This window comes from Pantherophis guttatus, chromosome 5, assembly GCF_059756535.1.
Source record: "Pantherophis guttatus breed Tessera chromosome 5, ASM5975653v1, whole genome shotgun sequence".
Taxonomy (NCBI): domain Eukaryota; kingdom Metazoa; phylum Chordata; class Lepidosauria; order Squamata; family Colubridae; genus Pantherophis; species Pantherophis guttatus.
This window is the reverse complement of record NC_142067.1, coordinates 100787528-100813376: the sequence shown is the minus strand read 5'-3', so window position 1 is coordinate 100813376 and position 25849 is coordinate 100787528. Positions and strand designations below refer to the sequence as shown.

General features: G+C 37.3%; 1 protein-coding gene and 1 long non-coding RNA gene across 2 annotated transcripts in view; one reads left to right on the top strand and one right to left on the bottom strand.

Annotated features, from left to right (window-relative positions):
• The window catches only part of SOX1 (SRY-box transcription factor 1), a 486872-nt gene that overhangs the window by 338698 nt on the left and 122325 nt on the right, over positions 1–25849 (top strand). The gene's annotated exons all lie outside the window — the stretch shown is intronic.
• On the bottom strand, positions 13616–23984 carry LOC117666311 (uncharacterized). The gene is made up of 2 exons (XR_015734552.1): positions 22177–23984; positions 13616–17672 (listed from the first exon to the last, which is right to left on the bottom strand). It is a non-coding gene; the product is annotated as an uncharacterized LOC117666311 (long non-coding RNA).

Sequence of the window (25849 nt, the reverse complement as noted above, 5' to 3'; positions counted from 1 at the left end):
GAATATATGAAATTCCATTAAACTATGCATGTTCCACAATGCTCTTAACAATGTAGAATATAAGGGGCATGCTAATCCACAAACCTGATTATGTAAGTAAATTTGGAAAAATACATCAATTTCTTTTTCATACAGAGATGATGTACATGGGCATATATCCTATGACCCATACTTTTCTGTGGGTCATAGGTTATATCCAGCTGACCAGATGTTATTACCTAGCCATTCACTTACTATAATATCATTGGTAAATATCCTGAAATGGTCTTCAATTCAGTATAGGCCCTCTGATTTATTTGTAAAACTACAAATGTAAAGAAATAGAATGTCTGTACCAAAAACTTTCCCATATTTTTTCATTGCCCTCCTAGATGTTCATAGTCACTGTTCCAACTGTGTCCGGTCACCTTCTAAGCTAATTAGGGTTTGCATTAGCCAATACAAAAATGTTATAATATTCTATAGTCAAGAGTCACAGTTGCTGGTAGCATCTAGCAAACTTATCTGGCCTTGAAAAAAAAATCAGACCAGGATACAGGGCTTGCTCTAAAGATTTTGACACTCTAGACAAAGTCATATTCAGTGGTATAGTTTATCTTCCAATTTTATTAGGAATTTCAGAAAGGCATCCTCTTGTTTATTTTTTTCAAGTTTTCTTACCTTTTACCTTACACTGTGTAATTTATATTTAACCCTTGAATGGGTGCACTGGGTCATAGAGTGCACTGTTAATTCCTTTTTGCTTTCTTATTGCAATTTTCAGAAGTCTTTTCAATTTTGGTGCCCCCTAAAATTTGGTGGCTCTAGGCCAGTGCCTATTCAGTCTTTACCTTGAGCCAACCCTATAAGGATAGGAGATAGTAGAAATCCACGACCAAAGGAGCAGTATTCTAGAAGAAAGCAATTAATACAATTTATTTGATTTAGGCACTGCCCAACTCCAAACTTTGGTATTCTTACCAAAGAAAGCTATGTCAATGTGTCCATGTAATCACTGGAAACTGAGATATAGTTGAGAGGTGGTTTACCATTGACCAGGTCAATGGGAGTGAATGCAGATAGTTGATAATAATAACAACGCCCAGTCCTTATTTTGTATGTTTGTTCTCCTTTCATATTCCTTTCACAAGAAATCTTTGAGGGAGTAAAAGGTGGTTTCTGCCCACCTCCATGCCCCAAAATGTTTGCTTCTTCCCTAAATATTTGTGGTAGTGGGTCCCTCTATTCAGATTTCCTCCTGCTGTAAAATTATATATTTTAACTAGTTTTCAAATGAGCTTTTTTTTTCTTTTCATTTAATATTACCCTATATTTCTTTGCTCTTGTCAGCCAAAGGCAGCATTCACATCAGAGTAGATAGAACAAGTCCAAGATTTAGACTCAGTAATATTTCTGAAGCAGAGCAGGTGCAGCTGAGGGGAGGGGGGGAAGGAGTAGCAATTTTTTTTAAAGGAGTCAGATGGCATTGTGTAGCAAACAGAAGGCAAAAGACTAGTTTCTAAGCACAAAATCAGGTTCTTTTATTGATTCAGAATACATTAATTTGTGATGCAAGATTTAAAATGCCTGCTTATAGAAATATAGCCATCTGATTGTGGTTTAATTTTCCATGGGCTGCAATATCCATCACAGAGGAACCGTACATATCATCTGCAGGTTTCATCTTTTGGGAATGAACACCTGCAGTTTCACACGTGCGGGGAGAAGGAGAGAGAGAGAGATTATATAAGGACAACTTATCATGCGGCTATACAATGCTATCTCCAACTCAGTATCTATTGAATTGCAGTATCCTTGAACAAAATATTTTGCAAGGATGTTCAAGAGAGAATATTCTGAACACCATTTCTTTACAGTTTTCTAATATGTTCAAGGTCATCACCAAATAGCAAATTAAAGTAAAATTAACTATACTTTTCACCATCTGATGTACTTCTGCTCCCTCTCCATAGAAAGGTTCCTGAAGTGCCACATACACTAGGAACAATGCTGGTAGCTTTCAACCAGTATGAATTTGATATACTCTGAATTTCTGTGATGTGCTAAATACATGTTAAGCATATGGAGCCACCCAGTTCCAATTACATTTTTTGTGTGAAAATTGAAAGTATGCAGTAGGACTTTGGCTGAGAATATATATTCTTTTTATTAATATGCCATATCTGTACATTGATCCTTTCCTCATTATTTATTCAGGTCATGGTCCACAAATGCACATAGAAACTGTAATAAAACAGAATCAAATGAATACATCATTATAATAAAATGAAAATAAAGTATATTTTATATAAAATCAGAAAATAATCTGATATACTTTGGATACAGACTGTATCAGTTTTTCAAAGCACAAGGTTATTTAGAAAGATTACACTATATTCAATCCATGTAAATATGCTGGCTCTAAAATAGTTAGTTATTTATATAACATTTGTTAACAGAAAATGATTGTGCAGAGTTGATAACTAGTTCTTATCATGCCATCCAGAAACTTCTTCCCAATCTCTGAAGAGTTCTTTTTTAAAAAAAAGCAACATCTTTTAAAATAGATTGATGTACAAATATATATATATATATATATTTGTTTTCTCAGGTTTTCGAGGGTGTTTGTATGTAGGTCTTTGGTTATTCAGGTCTTCTCCCACGTAAAATTGGAAGTGTCTTGGTGACGTTTCGACGAAGTCTCATTCGTCATCTTCAATTATTGCTCCTGGAAGCACGAAGCCGAGAACACCAGCCTGAAGATGACGAATGAGACTTCGTCGAAACGTCGCCAAGACACTTCCAATTTTACGTGGGAGAAGACCCGAATAACCAAAGACCTACATATATGTGTGTGTGTGTGTGTGTGTGTGTGTGTGTGTGTGTGTGTGTGTGTGTGTGTGTATATATATATGCAAAAAATTAATATCTCGGGTGTTTTCCCATGTCATGTTAAATAAGTTAGTTAAAATTCTGGTTAAAATCCTATCTTAAAATCTTCCAAAGATCCTTACAGAGCACTCCGCAAGGTCCTTTAAAACCTTAGCTACTGATACTGGTAGGATTTTACCTAAGGTTTTAAAGGACCTTACAGAGTGCTCTGTAAGGATTTTTGGAAGATTTTAAGCTAGAATTTTAACCAGAATTTTAAACATTTTAACTAACTTGTTTAACATGACGCGGGAAAACACCCGAGATTTTAATTTTTTGCATACACACACCCGCGAAGACATATATATATATATATATATATATATATATATATATATATATATATATATATATATATATATATATATATATATATTTGACTGCACAGGCTGCTGAAAAGTGTGTGTGTGTGCGCGTGTGTGTATGAGAGAGAGAGAGAGAACAAAAAAAAGGAAGAAAGGGAGGGAAATGCCATAAATTGCCTGGACTCTTGGGACTTACCATCATAAAAACATATAAAACGCAAAAACATATAAAAACGCAAAATATAAAAAGAGAAAATAATAATATTAAATATTGACCTTCTATAGACTTGTCCAATTCATAAGTATACAACCTAATCTGCCACAAATTGAAGACATGGCTTTTTCACCAAATGGGCTGAATCCGTAGGGGTGACTTCAAATAATTTTAATATTTTTAATTGATTTTAATTTAATTTTAAACTGATTTTAATTGTTTATGTAATTCTTTGTTTTGTTTTTGTAAGCCGCCTTGAGTCCTACGGGAGAAGGGCGGCATATAAATTACATAAATAAAAATAAATAAATAAATAATTACTATTACTATTGACTTTGTATAATCTTTTGTAATTGTGATAAGCAAGCTTGTTAAACATAGATCCCTGACTTTGATTCTATTATATACAGTATTATAATTGCAAAGGTACTATTTTTTGAGGGAAAAAACAAGGCAGTGGTTTTCTAATAACAAAATTCAGAATATTTTTAACACTTTCCTAATAAAGGTGAAACACTATGAGAGAGCTCTGTATAAGAGAAGAAAGCAAACCTGGCATTTTCTCAGATGCATCTGGTTGGAGCAACTTTTTTGCCCTGGTGGTTTGTTTGTTGCCCTGGTTTGAAATGTTTTTAGATTTCAGGAAAAACTAATATAAATATTGCCAAAACATATAAACACTTCACAGTATAATTGACTTCTGACCTACACAATCCATGTTTTACAACATTTGCAACAAGGGCAGAGCAGCTGTGGTACCAAGAATTCCCACCACTAACAACATTGCCCGGTGCATAGCATGCAAAGTTCAAAAAATGATTTTCCCCCCAATCATAATCTAGCAAGCTCTTATAGAACTTTAGGTTTCCTCAAACCACAGTTGAGAAAGTGATTTCCCAAAATCACAATTAAAATCTTGCTTTGCTAGGAGCCATGGTGGCACAACGATTAGAATGCAGTATTGTAAGGTAACTATGCCCACAGGCAGGAGTTTGATCCTGACCAGCTCAAAGTTAAAACAGCCTTCTGCCCTTCTGTGATTGGTAAAATGAGAACCCAATTTATTGGGGGCAATGTGCTGACACCGTAAACCACTCACAGAGTTCTGTAAATCACTATGGAGCGGTATATAAGTCTAAGTGCTATTGCTATTGCTATATTGATTTGAAAATCAATATTCCATTTTTAAGTTAACTTACAGAATTTCTTCTGTAGAAAACGTGTCTGTTTTAAAGTTAAGCATCATTTTCATTTACAGAAGTTTATTTTTTTATGTGAAAAAAAACCCTCACTTAATATATCCACACAGTTTGTGATACAAATGGGTCTTCTGAGTAGTGCTAAACAAATAAATCCAGATTTCCTTCTCTCCTAAGAATAAGGTAGCTTAGAATGAATATTATTGAATATTGAATATGAATATTAAGCATACCGGTAATGTTCATTTGCATGGAACAAAAATGTAGAAGTAAAATAAATATAGGGATAAATATCTAAAAAATGCATGACTTAAGATCAAAAAGATTATTGATTTTAAGGTGGCTGGTTACCAGAATGTTTGTCAGGAGTGTTTGAACTTTTCATGTTAGTCTACATCCTTTGCTTTCTGTGCAAGCATTATTTTAGTTTAGAGTTGTGCTTAAGAGTTAAACTCAAATTGCCTAACTTTCTCCCACCCAAGTTAAGCTTTTGTGTGCCGCATCAAATTTTTGATACAGGTTTGAAAATATTTTGTGTTGTGATAAGCCTAGAGAGACGGCCAATTTTCTTTTATTGTTAGCGATTCCTCTGAGAATAGCTTTCTGCTGTCTGCTAGCTGTTAATGCCCATAAACTTTGGCAGCTGAAGCCATTTTCTTGCCAGTTTTCCCTCTTCCGGATTAAGAAGAATATTTTGTAGCAGAACAGCATTCCAGATTCAGAACAAATGGTGAGGAGTTCAGCAAGGTGACTTGTTAGGACAATTCCATCTGCCAAACCTCTGAGCCAATTGGCAATCAGAGTCCTTGTCAGAAAAGGTGATGACTACCTCTATAGGAGAATGCCTCCGACCCTCACATTTGCAGGAGTATTTGCTTTGCTAACTAAAATTGCAAAACTGGCGGAGAGCCCTTTAATTCCATGAATAGTTCCAGAAGTGTTTGAAGATTTAAATATTGGCAGGCCTGAAAAGATTAAAAATAATGGGCATGCATATGGGATATTTTCACATGATACTTTTAAAAACTGCTTATAAATCTCTAAATTTCCTTTAGCAGGCTATGCGATATTCTACTATATAATCAACCATCTTTCAGGGAGTGGTTAAAATCCACTTTACAGGAAGAAAAGGAGTATAATCATAGATTCCATTGAATGGATGATAGAGCTGAAATAAATATTTGGAAATATTTCAGATTCATCCCAATTCATCCACTCTATGGCTTCAGTTTAAAATGTGTAACATTTAGGTGTTTTCATGTTATGGGCATCTCTTCTTCATGGGTTTCTTTTTGGTGTGCTAAATACTAAATTCTATTGCATGTCAGTAATTAAATATTAATTACATGCTAACTATTATTCATCTCTGCTTAAGTCAACAATGTGGATCTATCATTGCCATTTACAGCCATGCCCCTGCCTTCTTCTGTCATACCCTTTGTACTGTATGTTTACTAACATAAGGTCCTGTTATAAATGAAGAAAAGCCATATTCCAAAGCCATGTAAGTATATGAATTCCCAAATGGATTAGTAATTAGGTTAGCTTTTAACAGGGCTTTTAATGAGAAAGGGAAAAACAGGAATGAGATACCACTCAACATGTGACATTTAATAGGTTTATGAAGATGGGACTGAATCCTGATCCTTAAGTTTGGAAGGAGAATCATTTATTAGAGGCAACCAAATAGTAAATACCAGTCTCTTCTTTCCTATGCCGTGCTCATTTCCCATTAGGTGGAGTGAGGCAATAGTCTCAAACATATTCTGGTTGCAGTGTAGGAGAACCACATTGTTACTTATCTATATTGTTAGATTTTCCTTTTAATTGTGAGGCCAGAAATTAAGAGGGCAAAATTGCTGAGGAAATAATTTCTGAGTCCTGAGTGCTCTTTCTCTCTAGTCAGTAGCAATAAAAGGAGTGGCCACATGTCTTTTTCTGTACTTATTGATAAGGAGTTTCATTAAACAATACACTATTCTTCCTGGTTCTGAGATGTTCTAGTGTGATCTTTGAACCTTTGACTCCTTATTTCAGTTCCAGGTTTTAAGCTGTTGATTCGGCTGTGACAACCTGGCTGCAGTAAGGCAACTTTGATAGAGGTTTTTATTGGGAGCCAGTAAAAAGAAGAGAGAAAAGAAGGGAGTAATTCATTATGGATTCTGTAACCCATTCATATATGATAGATTCAGGATTCAGGGAGGGAGTGATAGTATTACTTCATATCTGCATGCACACCTCTCCCCCCAGACATCTCAGGAATAAAATACAGTACTGTATTTTATTCAACAGTACTGTACTGTGATACAGATATGTCCAGCTCAGGATATTTTCTTTTTGTTATCAGAGTACAAAATTCTTGGTTTGCTTTCAGTAATATTACAGATTACAAAATGATTTGTCAAAAGGTAAGCAGTACTGGTTGATGTACAATATACAACTCAAAAAACGGTCAAGATGATGATGATGATGATGATGATAATGATGATAGGACATGTTTATATCAATTATTCTATTAAAATGATTTCTTTGCCAGGTAGAATGGTTCATTTGTTTTTGTTATTACAAGAGATAATAGAGTGTAGACAACTTTAATTATGTCAATCTCTTTTTTCCTGGAAAAGAGAGTTCTGCCACAGCGATAAAGTGAGAAAGGTATAGAGCTGTGATGGCGAACCTATGGCACGTGTGCCACAGATGGCATGCAGAGCCCTTTCTGTGGGCACACCAGCCGTTGCCCCAGCCCAGCTCCACCGCACATGCACGCACCTCCCATCGGCCAGCTGGTCTTCAGGTCTCTGCCGCGCATGCACGGGGGCAGGGCCTTCCCCGATCTCTGCAGGTTCCACCCTCTGCAGATGCCTCTCCGTGGCAGGAAAGCAGGAGAAAGCTAGGATACGATGGGGGGAGAAATTGCAAAGATCGGAGGAGGCACCGAAGGCAGGAAGGCAGGAGGCACTCAGTGAGGGGAGAAACTTTGGAGATCGTGGAAGGCAGGAGGCAGCTAGGATTTGATGGGGGGAGAAACTTTGGAGATCGTGGAAGGTAGGAGGCAGCTAGGATTTGATGGGGGAGAAACTTATATATATATATATATATATATATATATATATATATATATATATATATATATATATATGTGTGTGTGTGTGTGTGTGTGTGTGTGTGTGTGTGTGTGTGTGTGTGTATTAATCATTGATTAATATTAATATTAATAATAATAATAATAATAATAATAATAATAATAATAATAATAATAATAATAATAATAATAATAATAATAATAATAATAATAATTTTATTTCTATACCGCCCTTCTCCCGAAGGACTCAGGGCAGTGTACAGCCTATTTAAAAACACAAGACAAAACAGCAGTTAAAAATTAAAATGATTAAATAGAGTTAGCTCAATTTAAAACCCCAGAATTTTAAAATACCCCAATTTAAAATTATTATGTTGATAGGCCAGCCTGGCGGAACAACAGGGTCTTCAGTGCGCAGCGAAACACCCAGAGGTCGGAGATCTTACATATTTCCAGGGGCAGTTCATTCCACAGGGCTGGGGCTCCCACAGAGAAGGCCCTCCCCCTGGGTGTCGCCAGCCGACATAACTTGGCCAATGGCACCCTGAGGAGACCCTCTCTGTGGGAACGGACTGGCCGGTGGGAGGCTATTGGTGGCAGAAGACGGTCTCGAAGGTACCCGGGTCCTATGCCATGGAGCGCTTTAAAGGTGGTAACCAACACCTTGAATCGCACCCAGAAGACCACTGGGATTAGACAACTATCCATTTCTGGCCTGAAAATGTTGGCACACAACCTATTAAGATGACATATTTGATTAGCAGTATCATGGTCTAAAAAACACTTTATGATGGGGGTTCTTTTTATTCAGCAAAGTGAAGAATTTGTGTCACATTTTATTTGTTTGTTTGTTTGTTTGTTCTGCTTATAAAATCACGCAACTACTAATGACTGAAACATTCATGAGCAAAGACTCTGTATACATACCTTGTGCTGACTCTTGAAAGCACATCATAGGCTAGCTATATTTATTCAGCATATGCAAACTAAGTAGCCGTTGTACTTTCAAGAAAAATTGCTGCTGTGGTATTTGAGACAGGAAAGCAATTTTACTATGAATCTTATCCTAAATAAAGGGAGGCAAGGAAAGCTTCCTTTCATTGTTTACAGTTATAATATGCTAAATCCAAAAATTAAAACAAGTCTAGTAGCACCTTTTCAAACTAACATTTTATTAAAAGGCATAAATTTATTGTATCTGATGAGGGGAACTGCAGCTGGCAAAAACTCATGCCTTTAATAAAATGTGTTAGTCAGAAAAGGTGCTCTCAGACTCCTCCTGATTTTTTGCTGTCGTAGACTAAGACAGCTGTTCTCCTATAATATGCTAAATCCAAGCAGCAATACTTTGTTGGTTGTTAATGTTTTGGACCAATATTGCTGAATGCTGTAACTAAAGGAGGCATACACACCTGGAGTTCTCTGCAAAAATTAAGACTGGGGAAAAAATCATGCTTTTAAAATGAAAGAAAATTACAAGCCTTTTATCCTAATGACAGGGAAAAGGTTTTGCAAAAGCTCCTCAGTGCTCCCACCTCCTAGTCCCAAATTTTTGCCTAACTGTGTCACTGAATGCAATGCCATTAATTTTAATGATATGTCAAGAATGGCTAAAAGAACTGAACACAGCAGATCAAAAGATACACTCTTTGAATTCCACTACACTTTCTGAGGTCCTCAAAGGGTTAAAATAGCAACCAGTTTGATCAAGTTCGTATTTTTTGTCATCTTCTTTAATGCTGTATTCTCTTTTATCCCAAAATTTTAATTTGCTGATGAGATATTAAAAACAGATTGTTTCTTACAATTAAGATTTATGGGGTGGGGACCCTTCATTTGGCTAATATAGCACAAAAGCAGACTAATTGCAAGATATTTACAAAATGGTCCTAACTACAAAATCTTACAGTAATTTGCTAAGTTCAGTTTAATGGTGAACAATATATCTCACACTTTCTTTCTCCCTTCCTCAACACATATACACACACCTTGTCCAATTATTTGTTTTCCTGACACACATAAGGTCAAATTGTTCTTTTCCTCCCTCTTTCTTCCTAGCTCTTATGCCTACTTGCATGAGCAATGGCCTTTCCTGGCACACTCGGACCACGACCTGACAGTCATTATTTTGTCTTTTATCTTTTTAAAATTATTATTAGACTAATCAGGCTTGATACCAACGTTTCCAAAGATACTATCCATTACATTGTCAGTAAAGCAGTCTCGAGACTAAGTGTCAACAGAAGGTGAGACAGAAAATCAGCCCCAATCTAAAAGCTAATTAACCTGCCTAGAAGTTAATTAAATACGTGTTAGGAGCAGCAGGGTAGATCCTAATTAAACTTGTCTAATAACAGTACATTGACATACCCTGACACTGAGAATTCCTTCAGGATTTAAATAATTGTGTAAAGGGCAATAATACCTGCCACATGGATGCAAGCAAACCCTGAAGATGCACATATTTCTCAAGTATTTCTATACTAATTGGGCATGTCACATGTATTTTAATTTACATCTCTTTAAATGTTGATTTCCACAATTTTTCTATATGATATTGCTTTTCCTCTCCCTACCCATTTTGTCTGAAATTCATCAGAAAAAACCAATTCAAGCTGAACCTGTTGACAGAAGGAAATATTGAGTATCATTAGTTGCAATGATGGTGGTTAAATTAATTTGCTGATTTTAGTGTTGGCATATTTAGATAATCCACGGATCTTTCTAACTTCGCATTAGTAAATAATGAATGTACATATACATGACCTCACTTTCATTAAAATAAGTAGAAATCTATTTGAAGTTAAACATCATTATTTTTATATAATCCAGAAATGACATAGCTTGATAAATTATAATTTGGCACTTTAATGGTAATTGTTTGAGAATGGCCACTTTCAGGAAAGCAATAAAGGCAACTGGGAAATTAAAACCTTTATGAATTGCCTTTTTAGGTATCAAATTTATGCATTTGGTTGCAGAAGTACATTGCTGGCTAATCTTAGCATCTGTGATCCTGAAAAATAAGCAGTGAAGGAGTAAATGTTTAATTTTGTTGCTCATATATTTAAAACCTATGATCTTACTGATTTTGAAATAGAAACCTCTGTAAGACATGCTCTCTGTATGTACCTTTGAATCAGTGTTGACTCCTGGTGACTACTTAGACTAGTCCCTGCAGTTTTCTTGGCAAGATTGTTCAGAAGTGACTTGCTTGGTTGTTTTTTGTTTTTTTTTTAATTTTATTTGTCAAGAACGTTATTAGGTAATATATATAAGTATAAGCATGGATTGGATACATAAAATAGATATAAATAGAGGAAACATTAGGACAGGGATGGTAGGCACACTGGTGCGCTTATGCAGATCCCTTACAGATCTCTTAGGAATGGTGTGAGGTCAACAGCAGACAGTCTTAGGTTAAAATTTTGGGAGTTTTGGGATGAGACCACAGAGTCAGGTAGTGCATTCTAGGCATTGACCACTCTGTTGCTGAAGTCATATTTTCTGCAATCGAGTTTGGAGTGGTTCACTTTAAGTTTGTATCTATTGTGTGCTTGTGTATTGTTGTGGTTGAAGCTGAAGTAGTCATTGACAGGTAGGACATTGTATCAGATAATTTTATGAGCTATGCTTAGGTCATACCAAAGGCGGCGTAGTTCTAAGTTTTCTAAGCCCAGAATTTCAAGTCTGGTGGCATAAGGTATTTCGTTGCGAGCAGAAGAATGGAGGACTCTTCTTGTGAAATATTTCTGGATACGTTCAATTGTATTAATGTCCGATATGCAGTGCGGGTTCCAGGCAGATGAGCTGTATTTGAGAATTGGTCTAGCAAATGTTTTGTATACTCTGGTTAGTAGTGTGATATTACCGGAGAAGAAGCTACAAGATTAGGTTTACAACTCTTAATGCTTTTTTGGCGATGTTGTTACAGTGGGCTTTGGCACTTAGATCATTAGATATGAGTACTCCAAGGTCCTTGACAGAGTGAGGGTCATCTACAAGGACGTGTCCACTCAGCTTGTATTTTGTGTTCTGGTTCTTTTTGCTGATGTGTAAGACAGTCATTTGTAAGACATTTGTTGGTTGAGATTTGGAGTTGCCAATTGTTTGACCATTCTGACACAAAGTCAATGTCTTTTTGAAGGGTAGCAGCATTGTCGGTGGTGTTAAATACATCATTATATCAGCGAAGAGAACTCAGTTACTTATAATATGATCGCAAAGGTCATTTATATATGGTATGAAGAGTGTTGGTCCTGGAATGCTGCCTTGGGGGACACCATTATTAACAGATGCAAGATTTGATAGGGTGCTCCCCTATTTTGACCACTTGTCTGTTTGATAGGAATGCAGCTATCCAATTATGTAGGGGTCCGGAGATGCCATAGGATTTTAGTTTTAGAAGTAGTTTGTCATGTACCACTGAATCAAAGGCTTTATAGAAGTCTATGTAAATTGCATCTATTGCTTTGCCCTGATCGAGATTTGTAGTCCATATGTTTTTGCAGTGTAGAAGTTGTAGATTACAGGGTAATTTTTTTCTGAAACCAAATTGTTTATTAGAGAATAGGTTGTTTGTTTCTATGTGGAGGGTAATAGAATAGTTAATGATTGATTCCATGACTTTGCAGGTGACACAACATAAAGAGATTGGTCTGTAATTTTCAACTAGGCTGGGGTCTCCCTTTTTGAAGATAGGGATGACCATGGCTAGTGACCACAGTTTTGGTAGGGAGCTGGTTCTGAAGGATTTTTCAAAGATTATGCTTAGGGGTTCTGCTATAGCAGTGGAAAGCTTTTTTAAGAAGTATGCACATAGTCCATCAGGTCTGATAGATAGAGATGGCTTTAGTCTGCGTAGTGCCTTTTCAACATTATCTTCTGTGAAATCTATTTGTGTTAGATCGTTGTAGTTATTTGGTTGTTTGTTTTATATATCAAACTTCTTAACTGTCCATCTCCCTCATAGAGAGGATTCCACTGTTTTCCTAAAACTGAGTGAGAGACTGGCCAAGGTCACTCAGTTCCCTTTGTGCTTAAGGTAGAACCTACAGTCGCTCAGTTTCTAGCATGATACCTTAACCATTACACTAAACTGGTTCTCTGCAAGAGATGCTGTAGCAGGGAATTTTTTACATTGTTAGAAGGTTGGATTAGAAAATCTCAGAGAAGTCTTCACTTCTCTGATTATCAAAGTAGCTATTGGGAAAGACCTGCAATATGATCTGCTGTAAGCACTGGATTCTATGCTGTCATGTGCTTGGATTCGCTGCTATTTTAGAGGAGCTGGTTGGTCTAAGCAAAGTTATCTTAATCAAGATTTACTATTAGCAGGATAAGTAGCTATACAAGCCAGTATGCTGTTCACCAACATGTTTGTTTTTACATCATTTCATACAGAATAGCTAAACTACAAGCTTTGTCCTCAGTCTTAGATTCAATATTTAATCACATTTTTCAATTCTGACAGTGTGGTATAGTGACTAGCATGCTGTGAAAACATGTTGCTCTGCTAGGAAGCTCTGAGAGGGACATAATTATTCTTCTCTTTGTGGTTGCTTTCTGGGTGAATGAGTGGAAAAGCCAATCAGTACAGAGCTGACAGCATGGAGAGAGTCATCGAGGCATGGTTGTGCTGAACAGCATGGAGAATAAATGTGCAACTTGAACAGTGTTGCCATTCCAGTAACAATCCACTGTTCCTGATAATTATTCTACTACTGGGTAACTTTTGGACAAATTCCTTTTGGCCTAAATTACTTCGAAGCATTATGCTTTGGAGAAAAAGCAGGTTACAATTGTAACAGTAAGAGACAAAAAAGAGGAAAAAAAGTTTGACATTAAAAAAAAAAATAACAGAAACTTCCACATGAGAACCAATAGATCAAAAGAGAAGAAAAAGTAGAGTCATGTTACTTATTTTATTTCATGAAAAAAAAAATCAGTTGCTACAGAACCTAAGGGAAAAAAACACCATGGACAATCTCTTATAAATAAATAGGTTTTGAGCAAGTACAGTATATACGTTTCTCTGTAAGAACAGCTGTCAAGCAAATACACACACATACAAATAAAACAAACCCTGACATTTGACCAGGTTCTGTTTTTCAACTGAGTTGTCTTCCTACCTTGCATGCACGTTAATCCCCTATTGTGCCATCTAGGCCACTGAAAAGAATGATGTCAATAACAAATATGCAATTGCTGATAAAGCTCATCTCTGCTAGAACACCCCTAAGCAGCATTGTTGAATGCTGACGGGCTTTTAGTGAAAAAAATGCTAAATGTCAGCTTTAAGAAAGAGCTGGAATTCTGATTCATTACTGGGTTTTCCTTTTCAAATTTAGACTCGGTTTGGGTTGGTGGTTGTTTTTTTGTCATGTTCTTGTTCATGATCTTTATGGGTTCACTTTTATTTCAGTTTAGTCTTTTTAATCATAAGCATTTTTGGTATTAGTGCAAAGCCTTATCATTATAAGGACAAGGGGGTGGGGAAACTAGGCCTGGAAACAGTTAAATGCAAAGTAATGTAGCCTTACATCTTCTCACTAAGCAGCAAAGGATTAATGAGAATATGTAAGCACTCTGATCTTTTCAGACAGTATGGTGGTAACAATAATCAATTAACCCTGAAAGATCTAACTGGCAGGGTTTAAGTATGAAGTTGTTTGAAATGCCAGATTATCTGTGCAGATGATGCATTTGCTGTAAGAAGAGGAGGGTTAGACTACTTTGTAGTATAGGATCATAGACATGCTGAGCTTCACTGAACTCAGTAGGAATATTTCTGTGTAATGGATTTAAGAGTAGAATATTATTCTGATGCAACAAAAAATGTAATTGGAAATAACACATTTCCTGCAACATAAGCTCATATTACTCATCTTCTAGATGTTACTTTGTCAGGCCCATGGAGTTACCTTGTATAATAGTAACTTTACACATGATGTCTCTGAAATGGGAAGCTGAACAGAGTAAAATTGAATCAAGTTGGATTCCAAATGATTATATAGAAATAGCCATGCAATATTTTTGACATAAAAATTGTTTTCTTCTGACACATTTTTGAGTTGTCAGTTTAGTTTACAACCCTAAAATTCCCTGGTTGTCTTCCATTCAACACTAACCAAGCCTGGCCCTGTTTAACTCTCATGTTCCTAGCTAACTACTAACCAGACCACCCATGCTTAAATTCTAACCACCAACTACTCAACTGAATGCTGCTGCATTACTGCATGTAAATAAACACACCCAATTCACTAACTAAATAGTTCAGCACTATGAAAATGTATATAGCAATTAATGTCTTCATTTATAAGGTGCTATATGAATCTTTATTTCAAGAATAAAAGTTGTGCAGTCACACTGGGCTGTTTAAATAGATTTTTCTGAGTGCAGCAATACTATTCATTCCATACTTAGGAATTGATAATTATATCTTACTGTAGTATTGCAGTATCTTCGGCTATACCTGTAACAAGTAATTTACAAAGTTTAGCTTAGGTCACAATGTAGTCCTGTTTCCATGCATGAAAGAAATTTATTGGACAATCAAGAATATAAATGTGGAGAGGGGGTGATTCTGCCACTGCCACCAGGATTTTGTGGAAAGTCATTTGAGCATTAAAAAAAAAAGTCTACCTAAAGCTAAGGCCAGGCCAGCCCACTGTTCCCCAAATGTCTTCTACAAAAAGACACTGCAGATTTCTGATAGGAATTTTCTTGAGAAGAATTTTCTTCTCAAGACAGACATTTAAATGACACAATGACAGGCACAAAGAATAATACCATCAGTTTTTCAACATTTCTCTCTGATGGATCATTTACAATAAGTTATTTATTGAAATATTTCTCTTTTAGTATTTTTAAATATTTCTTATTCAAACTAGACCAGTGGTGGGTTCCTCCTGGTTCCGCTGAGCCGGTAGCGGTGACAATATGAAATCACCGAACCGGTTCTGTCCCCCCGCCCCCACTGCATTATTCTTACCTTTTATTTGGCCCCATCCCCAATCTATTGCTGCCTCCTGAGTCCCAGCTGATCGGCTAGAGGGGAAAAAATTGTTTAAACTCTTGCCGCGGGGCTTCAAAGGGCCGCCCTACAGCTGATCAGTGTTAAAAGAAAACAAATGAGTAGACCGGTGCCTGCAAAAATAAATGGGTAGACCAGTGCCTCCAAAAACAAATGAGTAGACCGGTGCCTGCAAAAATAAATGGGTAGACCAGTGCCTCCAAAAACAAATGAGTAGACCGGTGCCTGCAAAAACAAATGAGTAGACAGCTCTGCAAGCAGTTAAAAGCCTGGTAGACCAGTACCTCTGCTAAATCTTAAAGAATTGTCACATGACCATCAAGCCATACCCACAAAATAAACCATGCCCACAGAACCGGTAGTAAAAAAATTTAGAACCCACCCCTGAACTAGAACCAACCATGTATAGACATACAATAAAAAATCAGAAGTTAAAATAGGTAAGATATAGTAATCAGTTTTGTTTTGTTTAATCAAAAACAAATTTTAAATTTGGGGAGAGAGTTATTCATAAAATTGAGGCAGGATGTTCAGAATATTAGGACATTAGAAATAAACAAACATTTGATCAGACCAAACAATCCATGAGAACAATGCATTTGGTTAGCATGGTACTATGAACACAGCCAAAGACTAAACAACCTCATTTATGATGGCAGTTCTTTTTATCTTCCATAATGAGGGGTAGCTGGTATATTAAAGTATTAATGAGAAAAGACCTTGTGTATTGCTTGATCATTGCTTTATTTTCAGGTTTAATTACTTCTTTTTAGGAGGTTGTGACTACAGATATATTTTGGTCATGGAGTTATCACTGTCATGAAAAAAATGGCACTTAACCAATGAGCATAAACTCTTTGCTTAGGAAGATACTACAAATGTAAGATAGAGGCTACAACCTAGAGAATCCAATTTTGCAAGGCAAGGACTTTTATCAACACAGTGAGGATTGAATGAAAACTAGTAGAGAAAGATTCTATTTTTAAGCTGCCCAGAGTCACTGAGAATGAGGAGGTAGCCATACAAATGTTCTAAATGAATAATTAAATGTCCCGTTATAATTTTTAAGTACATATACTGTATTCATTGCATGCTGAATTTTTTTATTAATTATGAATTCTTTTTATAATTTATTATCTTTAACCTCCAGATATTAATTTGCATGGAGCCCATGTTATAATTTTTAGTGACTGCTCTTAAGACATTAGATCATAAAAATTACTATCAATATCCAAAGTCATAGTACAATATAGATACTTACATTAAATTCAGAGTATTCAGATACAGGTAATCCTTGACTTGCAATCAAAATTGAGCCCAAAATTTCCATTGCTTAGCAAGACAGTTGTTAAGTGAGTTTTGCCCCATTTTACAACCTTTCTTGCCATATTTGTTAAGTGAATCACTGCTGTAGTTAAATCAGTAACATGGTTGTGAAGTGAATCTGGCTTTCTCTTTGACTTTGCTTGTCAGAAGGCTGCAAAAGGTGATCATGTCAGCCATAATAAATACATGCCAGTTGCCAAGCATCCAAATTTTGATCATGCGAATGTGGAGATGCTGCAATGGTCGTAAATGTCATAAGTCACTTGTTTCAGTGTCATTGTAACTTTGACAGTCATTAAACTAATGGTTGTAAATCAAGGAGTATCTGTATGTTACTTGAAGTCATGTTTTCTAATATTTTATTATTCTCACAATGTGAATAAATTCTTGTTTATTTCAGGTTTTCATTAAGACATTTTCCTACCATTACATTAATTACTTCTGGGTCACATGATCTTCATGTGATCATGTACAATGAAATGCACACAGTGAATGTATGATTAATAACACGTAATTTCTGTGCTTTTCATAGAACTTTCTCCACATAAGTATGAATTTTGTATAAATTTCAGCCATCCAGCCCAATGGTAGTAGTGTTTACCTGATAGAAAGAGACATTATGTTCAGTAAAACATATTTGCAGCTAAGAGTTGCACTTAAATGATGTCTTGGACATATTAGCTTTTAAATATTATCCTAACCTTAAATGTGTATTTTTTTTATATCTTCTCAACATTAATTGAAAGAGGCTTTGGGGATTCAAATGATTATTCCATCCAAAAATTTCTTCTCAACTTGTTCTTATCACTTCTGCCTCCTGCATTAAATCATCATGAAACAATTGATCTGGGTTAATTACTTTATTTCACTATTTAGAGTTCTAGCAGTCAGATTTTGATTCATTTAAGAAATAATATCTAGATCATATCTACAAGAACAACTTTCAAAGAAAAAAACTCTTAAATGTAAAAACCAACCAGCCATTATAATCATAACAAAAGTGAAATATGCACTGTTGCCTGACCTATTTCCAGCTAAAGAGATAAATAGCTTCAAACAATCTAAAAATCATGATGATGATGATGAGAAAGTAATGTAGCAATCCCCTTCAACTGGTGCACTTTCTGAAAACAAAGGCTACCAAAGTGTGGCAGCAAACCTACATATCTCTTTGCAGTTGTCTATTGGTGATCTGGATTTTTACAGCCCAGATCTAGTTCCAGTAACCCTAAAAAAACACTCCAGAGCAGACAAAAAGTGAATAGTCAGAGTTTAAAAATAATCACATTACTTTTCATGATTATATATAAATCTTTGCATATGTAAAATATAAACATAATTGTGCCTGGATATAATTCAATATTCTGTATATATGTGGGACATCGTTCTCCCTTTATCTCTTTCTTGCCTCCTATAATGTGTGAAATAACATAAGTTGTGAATACAAATACTAGGTGAAAAATCTAAAACTTAATACTGTATGTGAACGATCAAGAAATCCAAATCCTGTCAATGACTTAAGCCAGAAGACTTGATAATTATGCTTATATCCTGCAACAATACTTTTAATATTATTAAACAACAACATCTGCTATGCCAAATCCTTGGGAAGGACTAGATAGGTGGACAAAAATGACAAATCCACTTTATTATTAATACTGTATTAATTTATTAGTATAAAATTATTAACTCTTTTATTCATTAAACATGAAACTCAGTCAACTGAACATTTAAAAATGTGTCACAAATACCATTGACTTGTGCTAATGGCTGATACGGGTTGCTGTCATCATCACCACTACTATTCAACATCACATTAATTCTACTGACAATAATCCTATGAAACACAAAACTGGCATCCAAATCTCAAGCCACCATGACAGTACAGTAGATAAACCATCTACTGTACATAGATGACTTAAAAATGTATGCAAAAAGCCACACTGAACTTGAATCAATACTCAACACAGTTCAACTGTTCAGCAGCGACATCAAAATGAACTTTGGACTTGAAAAAGTGCTATATTATCCATGCAGCGAGGAAAAATAAAGAGAATAGAAAGAATAGAACTGGGAAATGGAAGCATTGTGAAAGCATTAGCAAAGGATGGCTACTTAGCATATACATAGGCATACTGGAAGCAGATAACATCTTGAATGGAAAAGTCAAAGAGTCAACGCAAAAGGAATATATTTGGAGGGTCTGCAAAAAATTAAAATCAAAGCTGAATGCTGGAAACATAATTAAAGCCATTAATACACGGGCAGTTCCAGTGATACTCTACTCAGCTGGAATCATCAACTGGACTTTGGCTGAACTGGAAAGCTTGAACCAGAAAATGCACAAACTTTTGAATATGTATCACACTTTACATCCACGAAGTAACATTGACAGGTTGTACCTGCCAAGAAGAATAGGGGGCCAAGGGCTATTGCAAATCCATCAAACTGTAGAAGAAGAAAAATGAAGTTTGAATGACTATGGAAATCAAAGTACAGAAAAATTGCTACAGGCTGTGAAAATGGAAAACATTATAAAAACAACAGAAACAAAGGCAGAATATAAGGAAGAACAGCTGGATGACAGATTAAATGGATGGAAAACCAAAAGTTTACAAGGCCAGCACTTGAAAAACATTGAAGGAAAATGTGATAACAACTTGACATGGGTATGGCTTAAGATGGAACCATCAAGAAAGAAACAGAAGGTTTAATACTTGCTGCTCAAGAACAAGCACTACAAACTAATGCCATGAAGGCGAAGATACAAAAATCCACTGACAATCCAAACTGCCGACTTTGCAATGACAAAGTTGAAACTGTTTCACATTTAATATGTGAGTGCAGCAAAATCGCACAAATTGATTACAAAGCTAGACATGACCCAGTTGCTAAATTAATCCACTGGTCATTATGTAAAAAATACGACTTACCTGTATCCAAAAAGTTATGGGAACATAACGTGGAAAGAGTTGTCGAAAATCAAACAAATTTTGTTTGATGGAAATGTTTGAACCAGAAAAGTCGCACTATGTCCAATGTTTTTAACTGTATATTTAATAAAAAACTTTTTTAAAAAAGAAAGAGTTGTCAAAAATGAGAAGGTGAAGAACTTGTGGGACTTTCAAATACAGACAGATTGTCATTTGGAACACAACACGCCAGATATCATGGTTTCAAGGGCCAAAGCGTACAATTTATTGATATTGCTGTACCAGGAGACGCCAGAGTTGAAGAAAAAGAACTGGAAAAAATGATGAAATATCACGACTTGGCCATTGAAACTACACAGTTATGGATGAAACATATAAGAGTGATACCCATTGTCATGGGGCACTTGGTACCATGTCCAAGAATTTTACAAAACACATCAAGAAATTGCAGCTTCCTGCAATAACACCAGCGGAACTGCAAAAAATTGTGCTACTCATAACATTGTATATTTTAAGAGGATACTTGGTTGATACCTAGGATACTGGCAGCAACCCTTACCAACCATAAGCACCAGTCAATGGTATTTGTAATTTTTTTAAAATGTTCAGTTGACTGAGTTTCATGTTTAATGATTAAAAGAGATAATAAAAATTGAGCATCAAGTTTCTAAATGGATAAAAAGAAAATGAAACCTAATTTATCCCAATATTATTCACCATGCCTGTCCATAGGTTTATATCCTTGAAAGCCATTCTTGCTTCCATCACATCCATACATTAATTCATACCTTATGTCCTTTAAACTTCTCATTTCTGTCTTTTTCAAACATTCATCAATTCCATCTAATCACTTTCTTGGTTTTCCTTTCCTTAAATCCATTTTTTCTTTCTTTTTTTCTTCATATATCTGTTCTTAATTTGGACTTCCGTAAGCCATCTCAACAATTTTTTTGCATGAGTCACTCATTTTTGCATTCATATTCATTCATTACCCATCACTATTCTTGATCATCTCTCTTCTTGTTTTACCACACATACATTTCTTAAGTAACCCATTGTCACATCATTGAACTTGCCTTTATCTTTCTCCTGACATACCAAACTCTCACTTCCATATAAGAAAGTGGACAGAAGCACACTTTTATATACAGTCATTCTCAATTCTTTTGACAAACAGAATAAACGTGAGTTTTTAAGCCTTGACTAATGCAGAGAGTGCAACAAATAATGGAGCACTTGGATATCATTCATTAATAGTAAAAGGCAAGCTCAGTTCTCTATGATGTGAAATTATAAGTGCTGTATGTATAAAAAGCTTTTCTCAAAGTATCTGTCCCTGATGGCTTAATGTCCCTGCATTCACTTGCAAGCTCCAGTAGTTTCAATCACAACCTTGAATGACTATTAGGTATTTGGGGTTACATTTAGACTCATCACTACTTTGTATCCCATTTCCTTTATCATCCAAGTCCCATTATTAATTGTCATACATTTCTCAGGCTAATTAGCAGGGATTTGGTACCTTTAGGGGACTACTTATAGGCAAACTCCATTGATACTAATATGAATGGAATGTACCATTTCAGCAGGTCTCAAGTGAAGGAAATCTCATTGGTTGGTGTCCGTTTCACATTTTTCTGCTACCTTTAATCATATCCAGGCTACAAAAATCCAGCTGCCCACTAGTTGGCAGCAAAGAGATGTCATTAGATTGTTACAGCTCAGTTATGGTAACAATATTTGTGTGTATCTACAGGTCTACCTACCTGTATCTTGTTTAAAGCAACCTACATATGGAAAAAAAGTTTTCAATTGGCAGGCTGAAAGCCACATGCCAGTATAGTAAGTCGTTCACTGTTTGCTACATATAGAGACAGCTGACTACAAGTTTATGCCATCACCTGGATGTCAGCTGTTATTAATTCAGTAGAATTTCCTTTTGAGTAGACACACAGAAGAATGTACAATTCTTCTGTACATTGTACAAGAAAGTACAATGTACTGTTTTCCTCTGGCAACATAACTGCCCTGTTTCTCTGAAAATAAGACCTACCCCAAAAATAAGCCTGGCATGTTTTTACATGTGCACCTAACATAAGCACTACCCCAAAAATAAGCCCTACTTAAGAGCCTGCACAGCTGGCCACCTGTCCATTCAGTCTGGTTGCTCACCTCTTGCATCTCCCCACCTCTTGACGGCGGCACTGGTGCACTGCGTGGCCTCCTGCCCCACCGCGAGCAAGCAGAAGTAGGCCTCCTGTACATGGAAAAAAAATAAGACAAAAGATAATAAAACCTGGTCTTATTTTCGGGAAAACACGGTAGTTTTACAACTATATCTTCTTGAAAGGTACAAGGTACACTTGACTAAGGTACAAATGTTTTATTCTAAAAAAAGATTTATAGTGTGTGATAATTGGGTGTCAAATTTTCAACCCATTAGACTTTATTTATAAACGTAACAAAGTTTAAACAATCTATATATTAAATGCCAATGGGGGAAATTCAGACTTCATAATTCCAACCCCCAAAATCGATATGTATAAACAGATATTTGGGGGGGGTTCCTTTAGAAAAAACATGTTTTGTTTACATTTAGGATTGAAAATTTTAATTATTTGAAATTTGAGCATTTTTAAAGTAAGGAACACAAGTTTCACCTGAAAAAAAGGCACAAAAAAGATAATTTGATTCCATTACAGACACAACCAAGAGCAAACGCATTGTTTCTGGGATCAAATATGAGAAGCTGCTTCCAGCAAAATACTGGTAGCTATGATGACTGGGCATTTGATTAAGGTGGGAATAATTATCTATGTTTGATCCAACTGTAGGTCCTATCTTCCAACAAAAATTCCAGGGTTTAACTAGGGAAAGTATTTAGGATAGTGCGGCTGTGTAGGGACTTCTGGGAGTTAAAGTCGCCAAGATTGAAGAACACTGCTCTAGAATAAAACAAGGATTCAAATGCCTATTGGTTCCCAGAAACCTATTCCTGGGAGACCCAATCATTACAGAGCACTAACAATCAATCTCTTGAGACCCTTCCTCTTGTAGGATAGAGCTGTTGTAATTTTCAATTCATCCACCTTTTTGAAAGATCTACCCATGGGTTGTTGCTCTAAATTGTACATGTGTACAGATTTTATGTAACTTGAAAATAATAAAGAAATTAAGCAAACTTTTATTTAGGAGACTGATTTTCCCCATTTTTGGAGCTGGGAGGGAAGCATTACATTTTACCTTCACAATACTTTTGGAATGACTGAATAAACTGCAGCCTCGTTGCCCATATGCCACTCAGCTTCTGTCTGTCTTTTTGTTTACACTGGGAACACAATGGAAACCATAGTCCTTCCAATGCATCATTTATAAGTGTATTCTACCTCTGAATGTAGGGACAGAATCGGCTGTATGAATGAGCCCTGTGAATATTGCCAAGACACTGTGCTTTGTTCAGCATTATTCTTCACAATAGATACCACACTTTGGAAGTAATTTTTAAAAGGGAATCAAAATAGTGGTACTTTTAGCCTTTGTTTCTTTTTTTACCACACTGCATTCTCTGTCTCTCATTCAGCAGCTTCTATTATACTGGCAAATTAAATAAACCACTCCATTGCTAAAGAGGCTTGGGCAGGCTGGGGAAGTTATGGCACTGGAGAAGTTGCACTAAACATTTACTATGTGTGTGTTTTTTATTTTTGTTATTTAAGCTCAGGAAAAAGATGTTGATCAACTGACATTAAAGCTTTTTTTTTCTTTTTTCCTTTCTCTTTTGGGCAAAATTAAAAAGGAATATTTGGAAAAAAAAATGTGTTTATCTTCAAAATCGAGAGGTCTCGCATCTGGAGTCCCGAGAAGCTGCGCGGTGTGCAGGTAATGAGCTCGAGTTTTGCTTTCGATCGCTCCGTCTCCAGGCCTTCCTTTGCCGCCTCTCCCGCTCTCGCCCTTCCCGAGCTTTCAGCCTGCTAGAAATTCTGAAGAAAAAAAAAAGTTTCTTCTTTTAACGTGAGAATCCAAACACCGCGTTTACTGGTGTAAAGCGGCGCTTGCTTTTAAAAAAAAAAAAAACTCAGCCGATGTTCGCCCAGTTCGTTTTCTACTTTTGCATTTTCCAGAAAAGATCATTGGCTAAACAGCTTGGCTCTTCCCGAGCCGCGTTAGATACTAATGTCAAGGTTGCCAGCATGCCAAAAGTGGGAGATGCGGAAAGAGGGCGAGTTACTCGTCTTCCGAGGCTTTTCGTGCAGGCTGACCCTGGAGCCGGAGCCCTGGCATCAAAATCGACCGGGCGGCAAAGAAACGTGGCGCGTCGGAATTTAACCACCCACCCCACCCCCATCAATCGTTTGTGGAGATTGGGCTTGGATTCAAGCCGTGCGCGTTTGGGCAAGGAACAGCCGCAGTTGGAGGAGGGAAGCGGCCTTTTTTGTCAAGGGCGAGCTTGAGTTTGTACAAATGGAAGGTTGTGGTGGGGCAAAATGGGACGGATCGGCCGAGCGAAAGCAGAAGGGACCGGCCTTGTTAGCGCGGGCTGCATGTGCTCGACTGGAGGAAGCGCGATTCGCATGTGGGGAGCGAGAAGTGTTCCTGAGGGGGCACTCCTAAAGCCGCGCCAAAACCGAGAAGAGCCGCAAGCTCCCTTCTCCTTCCCCTTCAAAGCGAAGCGTGTGGAAGGAAGGCCGAACTGGCTGGGAGGGAGGGCGCTTAGGGGAGAGAGTTGCCTTGCTGGGGAGAGCGGTTCGGTTCCTCCGGGCAACTGAATCCACCCACGAGGGGAGGGAGAGAGGGGGGGGAGGAAGGAGAAACAAAATCAGTCCCCCCGGGAGATTTTGAAGAAGCCTGGCGAGGAATGGCAGCCATCTCCTTGGAAAGGCCAGGAACCGAAAAGCGAGCGAAGAGACGCAACCATTTAGGGCTCCCACAGCGAAGCCCGCGGGCGCGCGAAGCGCTGAACCAAAGCAGTAGGAAGAAGCCCCCAGGCGGGAGTCCCCTTTTCTTACGAAAGGAGGCCGGGAGGGGGTGGGGGAGTTGGGGAAGGAGCCCTGCTGAAATGTGCGGGTATTCGTCCTCTGTCCTCGCCCGCCCCACGCACACGCGCACATCCGTGTGTGATTTGTCTCAGGGGAATTTCAACTCTTTCGACTAATAACTCTTTCTTCCACTCAGACTCTCGCTCGCTCGCTCTGGGTTTCCCCGCTAAAATGTTTCCGAGATCCGTGGAGAATAGAGCGGGGCTGAGGCGAACGCGAAGGTCAGGATTGCCCACTGTGGCGTGACTTTTCAACCAAAGAAGGTTTTAATGCCATCGCTTGCCCTGTCGAGTCTCATTCGGCCCGCATTGTGCTTGGAAGGGTTGGGCCCGCTCGTGACAGGACGGGGGTTAAATGAGATTACAAGCTTTAGAGGTTGTCAGCAACCGCCGCTGCCTGGGGGATGTTAAATCGTGATTTAATGGTCAGCTTTCTCTAGATCGTACCAGAGGGAATCTGTTGTTTTCAGCAACTTAATTGGCCCCGGGTTCTCAGGCGATTTTTTTCCTCCCTTCCCTCGGTTAAGGGGGTGGCGGAGCTGACGATCAGCTTTTGAGGGTGAATTATTTAAAGCGGTGCACACACACAATGGAAATTGGGAGGCTGCGCGGGCGAGGTGGGGGCGGTCTAGAAAGCTGCGCGGGGAAGACGGTGGGTGGCTAATCGTTCCCTTTTGGTCGGTGAAAGGAAGCTTAACGGCAAACCTCGTACTGGGAAGACGAGCTGGAAGAACTGCTTCTGCGATCCTGCGTGGCAGTCAGAATAATGACCCTTTCCCTATAATATGTAAAGGGCAACTTTCCCCCCAC